The sequence below is a fragment of the Enhydra lutris genome, unplaced genomic scaffold (genome assembly GCF_002288905.1).
Source record: "Enhydra lutris kenyoni isolate GAN:26980312 unplaced genomic scaffold, ASM228890v2 scaffoldscaffold66, whole genome shotgun sequence".
NCBI classification, from domain to species: Eukaryota; Metazoa; Chordata; class Mammalia; order Carnivora; family Mustelidae; genus Enhydra; species Enhydra lutris.
This window is the reverse complement of record NW_019154150.1, coordinates 6,601,769-6,611,713: the sequence shown is the minus strand read 5'-3', so window position 1 is coordinate 6,611,713 and position 9,945 is coordinate 6,601,769. Positions and strand designations below refer to the sequence as shown.

Genomic DNA, 9,945 nt, shown 5'->3' with positions numbered 1-9,945 from the left:
CAGGGAAAGATCCCAATCTTTTGATACCGGTTGAGACCTGATTTAGGACCGAAGATGTGATCTATTCTGGAGAATGTTCCATGTGCACTAGAGAAGAATATGTATTCTGTTGCTTTGGGATGCAATGTTCTGAATATATCTGTGATGTCCATCTGGTCCAGTGTGTCATTTAAGGCCTTGATTTCCTTGTTGATCTTTTGCTTGGATGATCTATCCATTTCAGTGAGGGGAGTGTTAAATTCCCCTACGATTATTGTATTATTGTTGATGTGTTTCTTTGATTTTGTTTATATAGTTGGCTGCTCCAACCTTAGGTGCATAGATATTTAAAATTGTTAGATCTTCTTGTTGGACAGACCCTTTGAATATGATATAGTGTCCTTCCTCATCTCTTATTATGGTCTTTGGCTTAAAATCTAGTTGATCTGATGTAAGGATTGCCACCCCTGCTTTCTTCTGATGTCCATTAGCATGGTAAATTGTTTTCCACCCCCTCACTTTAAATCTGGAGGTGTCTTTGGGTCTAAAAGGAGTTTCTTGTAGGCAACATATAGATGGGTTTTGTTTTTTTATCCATTCTGATACCCTGTGACTTTTGATTGGGGCATTTAGCCCATTTACATTCAGGGTAACTATTGAGAGATAGGAATTTAGTGCCATTGTATTGCCTGTAAGGTGACTGTTACTGTATATTGTCTCTGTTCCTTTCTGATCCACTACTTTTAGGCTCTCTCTTTGCTTAGAGGACCCCTTTCAATATTTCCTGTAGAGCTGGTTTGGTGTTTGCAAATTCTTTCAGTTTTTGTTTGTCCTGGAAGCTTCTTATCTCTCCTTCTATTTTCAATGATAGCCTAGCTGGATATAGTATTCTTGGCTGCATGTTTTTCTCGTTTAGTGCTCTGAATATATCATGCCAGCTCTTTCTGGCCTGCCAGGTCTCTGTGGATAAGTCTGCAGCCAATCTAATATTTTTACCATTGTATGTTACAGACTTCTTTTCCCGGGCTGTTTTCAGGATTTTCTCTTTGTCACTAAGACTTGGAAATTTTACTATTAGGTGACGGGGTGTGGACCGATTCTTGTTGATTTTGAGGGGGGTTCTCTGCACCTCCTGGATTTTGATGCTTGTTCCCTTTGCCATATTAGGGAAATTCTCTCCAATATACCTTCTGCTCCCCTCTCTCTCTTCTTCTTCTTCTGGAATCCCAGTTATTCTAATGTTGTTTCGTCTTATGGTGTCACTTATGTCTCGAATTCTCCCCTCGTGGTCCAGTAGCTGTTTGTCCCTCTTTTGTTCAGCTTCTTTATTCTCTGTCATTTGGTCTTCTATATCACTAATTCTTTCTTCTGCCTCATTTATCCTAGCAGTGAGAGCCTCCATTTTTTATTGCAACTCATTAATAGCTTTTTTTATTTCAACCTGGTTCGATTTTAGTTCTTTTATTTCTCCAGAGAGGGCTTTTATATCTCCCGAGAGGGTTTCTCTAATATCTTCCATGCCTTTTTCGAGCCCGGCTAGTACCTTGAGAATCGTCATTCTGAACTCTAGATCTGACATATTACCAATATCTGTATTGATTAGGTCCCTAGCCTTTGGTACTGCCTCTTGTTCTTTTTTTTTGTGGTGAATTTTTCTGCCTTGTCATTTTGTCCATATAAGAGTATATGAAGGAGCAAGTAAAATACTAAAAGGGTGGCAAAGACCCCAGGAAAATACGCTTTAACTAAATCAGAAGAGACCCCAAATCATGGCGGGGAGAAAGGGGATAAAAAGAGGTTCAGGAAAAAAAAAAAAAGAAACAATTAAAAAAAAGAAAACAAATAAAGAAAAAAATATAAAAAAGAAAAAGTATATATATTAGATAAACTAGTTAAAAAATGTTAAAAAAGAAAAGGGTAAAAGTTAAAAAAAATTTAGCCGAAGAAGAAAAAAAATTGAAAAAGAAAATGAAATTAACTGCAAGACTAAAGAATCATGGGGAGAAAGGCATGAGTTCTGTGCTTTGCTTTCTCCTCCTCTGGAATTCCACTGCTTTCCTTCGCATTGAATCTGCACTCCTTGGTAGGTGAACTTGGTCCTGGCTGGATTTCTTGTTGATCTTCTGGGGGAGGGGCCTGTTGTAGTGATTCTCAAGTGTCTTTGCCCCAGGCAGAATTGCACTGCCCTTACCAGGGGCCGGCCTGAGTAATCCACTCAGGTCTGCTTTCGGGGAGCTTTTGTTCCCTGAATGCTTTCCGTAGAGTTCCGGAGGACGGGAATGAAAATGGCGGCCTCCCAGTCTCCTGGCCGGAGGAGCCGCGGGCTTGGGGCCCCACTCCTCAGTGCGCCCTCAGAGAATAGTGCCTAATCACTTCCATCTCCCTGGCCTCTGGCCACTCTCCCAGCTCACCCAGCCTGCGACCGGTTCAAGGGAACCCCGAGCTGAGAGCTCACTCCTTGGCTCTGTCTCTGTATCCAGCTTCCCTGTTCTAATACCTGCAAGGTCTGCGACACTCAGACACCCCCGATTGTTCTGTGACCCTGCGGGACCTGGGGCCACGCTGACCCCGCGTGGGCTTCACCCCAGTTTAGCTTCTGGAGCAATGTCCCTCAGTGGAACAGACTTTTAAAAAGTCCTGATTTAGTGCTCCGTTGCTCCGCCGCTTGCTGGGAGCCAGCCCCTCCCCCCGTGGTCTATCTTCCCATCGCTTTGGATTCACTTCTCTGCCAGTCCTACCTTTCAGAATGTGGTTGATTTTCTGTTTCTAGAATTGCTGTTGTTGTTCTCTTCGATCTCCCGTTGGATTTGTAGGTGTTTGCAATGTTTAGATACGCTATCTAGCTGATCTCCTGCTAACTGATGTAGTCTCAGCCTACTACTTCTCCGCCATCTTGACTCCTCCCATTTGGCCCATTGCTTGTGCAGTAGTATGGTGTTTAATACTTACGTATTAAGTATTTAGTATTTATGCCATAGATTTTCCCGCTTTTATTGTTCTATAGTTTATTTATTGTTCTGTAGTTTTATACCATTGTGGTTGGAGAATATACTTGATATGATTTCACTTTTCTTAAATTTGTAATACTTGTTATGTCTCTTTTTATGTGATTTAGCCAGGGGTTCTTCTGTGTGTACTTGAGGAAAATGTGTACTCTATTTTGAGTGGCTGGAATGTTTTATATATATCTTTTAGAACCATGTATTCTGAAGTTTGTTTTAAGTAAAAAAAAAAATTCTTACAAAAAAATAATAACTTTAACTGAAGGTACTCATTTGAAATAAAGCATATCAGATGGGAGGTGAGTGGGGGGATGGGTGAAATAGGTGTAGGTAATTAAGAGTACACTTACCATGAACACTGAGTAATGATATATAGAACTATTGAATCAGGGGCTCCTGGGTGGCTCAGTCAGTTAAGTGTCCAGCTCTTGATTTTGGCTCAGGTCGTGATCTCAGTGTCATGAGACTAAGCGCCAGGTTGAGCTCCATGCTGGGCCTGGAGCCAGCTTAAGATTCTCTCTCTTCTTCTCCACCTCTCCACCCACTTACTCACTCTGTCTTTAAAAAAATTTTTTTTGATTCACTATATTGTAAACCTGAAACTAATATAACACTGTATGTTAGATGTACTGGAATTTAAAAAAATAATAACAAAAAATGAAAAAATATTAAAGTCGGTAAATAGAACACTAAGACATACTGTTTGGTTGCTTTAAAGAGCTATGTAACACATCTTTCACTACAAATATAAACATTTGAATCTAATTATAGTGATACTCTAGAAGAATTTTTGTATACCCAAGAATGTTTTATTACTAAAATGGCCACAGTAGCACAGCTTAGAGAATATAGTCACTGGTATTTTTTTTATTAAAGATTTATTTATTTTTAGAGGGGGTCGGTGGAGAGGCAGAGAGAGAGAGAAACCAAGCAGACTGTGTGCTCAGCACAGAGCCCAACATGGGGCTTGATCTCACGAGCCTGAGATCACGATCTGAGCCAAAACTAAGAGTCAGATGCTTAACTAATTGTGCTAACCAGGTACCCTTGTAGTCACTGGTATTGTAATAGCATTGCATGCTGACATATGGTATCTACACTTGTGAGCAAAGCATAGTGTATAGATAAGTTGAATCACTTTGTTGTACACCTAAAGGTAATGTAACATTGTGTGTCAACTGTACTCAAAAATGTTTTTTCTAAAAATGAAAACAGTGTACGTTTGAAAATACAAAAATATATATACACATACATATAAGGCCAAAGATGAAAAAAGATGCAAAAATCAGAAGAAAGCTGGTTGTTGCTATCTTCATAACAGTCAAAGTGGATTTTGGCACAAGGATAATTTCTAGAAAGAAAGAGGACATTTCACAATGCTGTAAGGTTTAATTAATTAAAAATAAATAACAAACTTAAATACATATGTACCTAACTACAAAGCTTCAAAATACATGAAACAAAACTCGAGAGAACCAAAGGGAGAAAGAAAGAAATCTACAATCACAGTTTTAAATAGCAACACCTCTTACTAATTGATAGAATTTGTAGATTAAAAAAATCATTAAGATATAAAAGATTTGAACATCACTACCAACCAACTTGACCTAATTGACATTTATCTAATGATATACTTCAGTACGTAGGAATAGAAAAATGGTAAAAGTCCTTCCTTGTTAGTAATCATTTTAAATGTGAAATTATTAAGCTTACCAAGTAAATACAGATTGGCAGAATGGATTAAAAACCGAAAAACCGTGATCCCATTATGGGCTGTCCACAAGAGTCTCTTGTTAGACCAAAATTAAATAGGCTAAAGGTAGAAAGATGGGAAGAGACTTTCTATACAAATAGTATTGATATCATACAAAATAGACTTCTGAGTTAAAAACAACAAAAATAATAAACAAAGGTTTATATTTTATATTTTGATAGATGGTGAATTTCTCAAGAAGTTACAATAATTATAAACATATATGTACCAAATGATAGACTCCAAAATATATACAGCAAATTGACAGAAATTAAGGATGAAATAGACATTTCTACAATAATAGTTGGAGATTTCACAACCATCATCCTAACTATTATTTGTTGAGCACTCACTATTTGCCAAGATTATTCTAGGCATTTTACATACGTGAACTCCTGTAACTCACAGCAGCCCTTGTGGCAGAGTTACTCATTATCCCCATTTTACAAAAGAGGAATTCATGGCATAGAAAAATTAAGTGACATACCAAGGTAACAGCAATGTACTTGGCAGAACCTGAATGGTAGATTCAGTAAATTAGATTTGGTTCTTAGAGATTTTCTATTCAAACCTCCCCCTGAAAGAAGGGATTTCTTTCTTCAACATACCTGGTTCTGTGATACTTGTAGGAGCATTGTGTGGATAGAGCATCACCACTTGAAAGAGTAAAACATTCTAGTATGGGCTAGTCTCATTGCCATACAATTCTTCCCTGCACTGAATTATAATCTTGTAGCTTTGATTCACTGTTCTTTATAATAACGGAAAATAAGCCCATCTTTCTGACAGCTATCAAAGTATGTGAAGATTGTCATGTCACTCTCCACCACCCTCAACACCAATTGGAGACCTCAACAACATACTGTAAGTAACACGGTAGTTAGCATATCAATAAGGAAATAGACCTACTGGAGATATATAGAACACTCCACCAAACAATAGCAGAATTCATTCTTCTCAAGTGAATGTGGAATGTATTCCTATTCCTATGGAACCTATCCTGTTCTTCAGGGCAGACCTTATGTTAGGCCACAAAAATAGTTGATAATTCTCAAAAGATGGACTTCACATGAAGTATCTTCTCTTACCACAATAAAATGAAGCCAGAGATTTAAAAAAAAAAAAAAAAAAGGAAGACGGAAAACTGGACATTTCACAAATACGTGGAAATTACACAGTAGACTTTTAACCAGTAGGTGAAAGAAGAAATAAAAAGGATATTAGAAAATAATTTGAGACAAATGGCATTGAAAACACAACATATCAAAACTCATGGGATGGAGTGAAAGCAGTGATCAGAGGGAAATATATTGTTGTAAATGCCTACATTAAAAAAGAAGATAGATCTGGGGTGCCTGGGTGGCTCAGTCGGTTTAGCATCTGCCTTTGGTTTGGGTCATGATCTCCAGGTCCTGGGGTCAGGCCCTGAGTTGGGCTTCCTACTGCTCGGCAAGGAGTCTGCTTCTCCCTTTCCCTCTGCCCCTCTCCACAGCTCATGCTCTCTTTCTCATTCTCTCTCTCTCTCTCAAATAAAATCTTTAAAAAAATCTCAAATCAGGGGGTGCCTGGGTGGCTCAGTGGGTTAAAGCCTTTGCCTTCGGCTCAGGTCATGATCCCAGGGTCCTGGGATCAAGCCCCGCATCTGGCTCTCTGCTCAGAGGGGAGCCTGCTTCCTCCTCTCTCTGCCTGCTTCTCTGTCTACTTGTGATCTCTGTCTGTCAATTAAATAAATAAAATCTTTAAAAAAAAAATCTCAAATCAGTAACCTAACTTACATTTCAAGAAACTAGAAAAAAGTAAATTATGTAATGAACTCAGTGCTTAATGGAGCTTGGAATACAATAGGGACTTAATGTTCGTATCTCGCTGTTAGAAGGTGGAGGATGGTCAGGAATGTATCCTCCAGACTGAGAAGGCACTTGAATACTGCAAAACAAAGAAGGCTGTTCTATACCATTTATACAGTTTTATTCAGGGTCACCTACTGACAGGGTATTGGGACAGCAGGTGGACAGAGGATCCAGGGTACTCTACCCCCATTCCCCACCTAGCTTGGATCTCAACCCACAACTTTTATAGTGCAAGGGGTATGGTGGTGTGGTCACAAGGTGGTTATCTATAGTGAGGCCATCTGTGTCCTAGAAGATCTGTACTAGTTATCTAAAGTGGTGCCACCTGTGTGCTAGAGCAGGCTGTCTACTAGTTATGTAAAGTGGTGTCATTTCTGCACTGAGGGGAGAACAAGATGCAGGGCCAAAAATGGAGCCAGTGTTGTCACAATCCTATACTCACATACGCACTGCTGAAACTAATCATTGAAAACATTTTTAAAATGAGTGTAGGATACTATTTACAGTATTCTTTCCATTTCTGTAGTTTGCTTTGATGGATTATGGTATATATGGGTTTTTAAAATCCATTTTTAAAAATGAGATATTACAGGGGCACCTGGCTGACTCAGTTGGTGGAGCCTGCGACTCTAGATCTCACGGTTGCTAGTTTCAGCCCCACATTGGGTACAAATCTAGAAATAGATAAAGATATTACACATATACTGTGAATTTCACCCATTTAAAATGTACAATCCAGTGTGTTTTAGTATATTCATCAAGTTGTGTCTTCATCACACTTAATTTAAGAACATATTTATAACTCTAAAAAGAAACTCCATCAGCAGTCACTCACTCATTTTAGGTGACCACTAATCTTAATTCTGTCTGCATGGATTTGTCTTTTCTGGATGTTTAATGTAAATGGAATCATGCAATATGTGGCCTTTTATGTGTGTCTTCTTTTATGTAGCATAATGTTTTCAAGGCTCATTTCTGTTGTAATATATCAGTCTCCATTCCTTTTTATTGCTGAATAATCTTCCATTGTATGAATATACCACATTTTTTTAAAAAGATTTTATTTATTTATTTGGCAGACAGAGATCAGAAGTAGGCAGAGAGGCAGGCAGAGAGAGAGGAGGAAGCAGGCTCCCTGCTGAGCAGAGAGCCCGATGCAGGGCTCGATCCCAGGACCCTGGGATCATGACCTGAGCTGAAGGCAGAGGCTTTAACCCACTGAGCCACCCAGGTACCCCGAATATACCACATTTTGATTATACATTCATCAGCTGATGAACATTTGGATTGAGTCTACTTTTTTGGCCATTAGGAGTGAGACTGCTGTGAACGTTCATGTACAAGTTTTTGTTTAGATACTTGTTTTTATTTTCTTAGTAACTACTATGATTGGGATTGCTAGTTTATCTGGTAACTCTATGTTTAACTACTAGACTGCTTCTCAAAGTGGTTGCATTGTTTTACTTTCCAGTGTATGAAGGTTCCAATTTCTGCACAGTCTTGCCATTATTAGTATCTTTTTTATTTTAGCTGTCCTTGTGGCTGTGCAGTGTCTTATTGTGGTTTTGGTTTGACCTTCCCTAATGACTAATTATGTTGAACTTATTTTTATGTGCTTATTGGCCATTTGCATATCTTCTTTGCAGAAATGTCTATTCAGATCTTATGCCTATTTTTTAACTGGTTTATTTTTCTGTTTGTTGCATTGTGAGAGTTCTTTATATATTCTGTATATAATTCCTTTATTAGATATGTGATTTGCAAATACTTTTTCCTATTTTATGGATTTTTCTTTTTACTTTCTGGATGATGTCCTATGACACAAAAGTTTTTAATTTTGATGAAGTCCAATTTATTTTTTCTTTGGCTGCTTATACTTATGGTATCATATCTACAAAATCATTACATAATCCAAGATCCCCAAGATTTATGCTTATTCTTTTCTTTTAAGTTTTAACTCATTTTTTAAAAATCTTTGATCCATATTGAGTTGATTTTTTAATATAATGTGAGGTGGGGATACAACATTATTGTTTTGCATGTGGACATCCAGTTGTCCTGACACCGTCTGTTGAAATACTATTCTTTTCTCCATTGAATTATCTCAGAGCACTTGTCCAAAATTGATTGCTTGTAAATATAAGGGTTTATTTCTGGATTGTTCTGTTCCATTGATCTATATTTCTATCCTATTCCAGTACCATGATGTTTTAATTACAGTAGCTTTGTAGTAAGTTTTGAAATCAGGAAGTGTGAGTCCTCCAACTTTGTTTCCCTTTTCAAGATTATTTTGGCTCTTTTGGGACTCTTACATTTCCATATGAGTTTTAGGATCAACTCTTCAATTTTTTTTTTTTTAAGATTTTATTTACTTGGCACAGAAAGAGAGCACAAGCAGGGGAAGCAGCTAACAGAGGGAGAGGGAGAAGCAGGCTCCTCCCTGAGCAGGGAGCCCAGTGTAGGGCTCAATCCCAGGACCCTGGGATCATGACCCGAGTAGAAGGCAGATACTTAACTGACTGAGCCACCCAGCTGCTTCTCAACTCTACAATTAAAAAAGAAAAAAAGACAGCTGGGATTTTGATAGAGATTTCATTAAATCTGTGGACCAGTTTGAGAACTGTTGCTAACTTAACACTCTTAAATCTTTGAATTTGTGAATGTGAAATTTGTTTCAATTTGTTTTCTTTAATTTCTCTCAACAGAGTTTTTTGTGTGTGTTTTCAGTATATGTCTTGCATTTCTTTAAATCATTCCTAAATGTTTTATTCTTTTTGATGCTGTTGTAATTTATTTATTTGTATTAAAGAGGGAGAGAATGTGAGTGAGGGGAGGGGCAGAAGGAGAGGGAGAGAGAGAATCTCCAAGCAGACTTCCCAGTGCACAACATGGAGCCTGATACAGAGCTTGATCCCAGGACTCTGAGATCATGATCTGAGCCAAAATCAGGAGTTGGTTGTTCTGACTGACCCACCCAAGCACCCCATAAATGAGATTGTTTTAATTTCATTTTCAGGTGGTTCATTGCTAATGAACAGAAAGACAATTTGTGTATAAATGTATTACATATTTGTATATTGTATTGCTAAACTCGTTGATTACTTCTAATGTTTGTGTGTGTGTGTGTGTGTGTGTGTGTGTATTTCTTAAAATTTTCTATATATAGGATCAAGTTACCTGTAAATAGAAGTTGTTTACCTCTTCCCTTCCAGTCAGGATGCCTTTTATGTATTTTTCTGGCCTAATAAGCTTGGCTAGAACTTCTAATGCAATGTAGCATAGAAATCACTGTTGCATTTTTATGAAGTGGTGAGGAGGTATAAACTCTTTTTATATCCATTAATATTGAAGGATGATGGCT

General features: G+C 37.9%; 1 protein-coding gene across 1 annotated transcript in view; it reads left to right on the top strand.

Annotated features, from left to right (window-relative positions):
* LOC111159170 (F-box and leucine rich repeat protein 2) overlaps positions 1-9,945 on the top strand; it is a 151,304-nt gene that overhangs the window by 32,424 nt on the left and 108,935 nt on the right. The window lies entirely within an intron of this gene.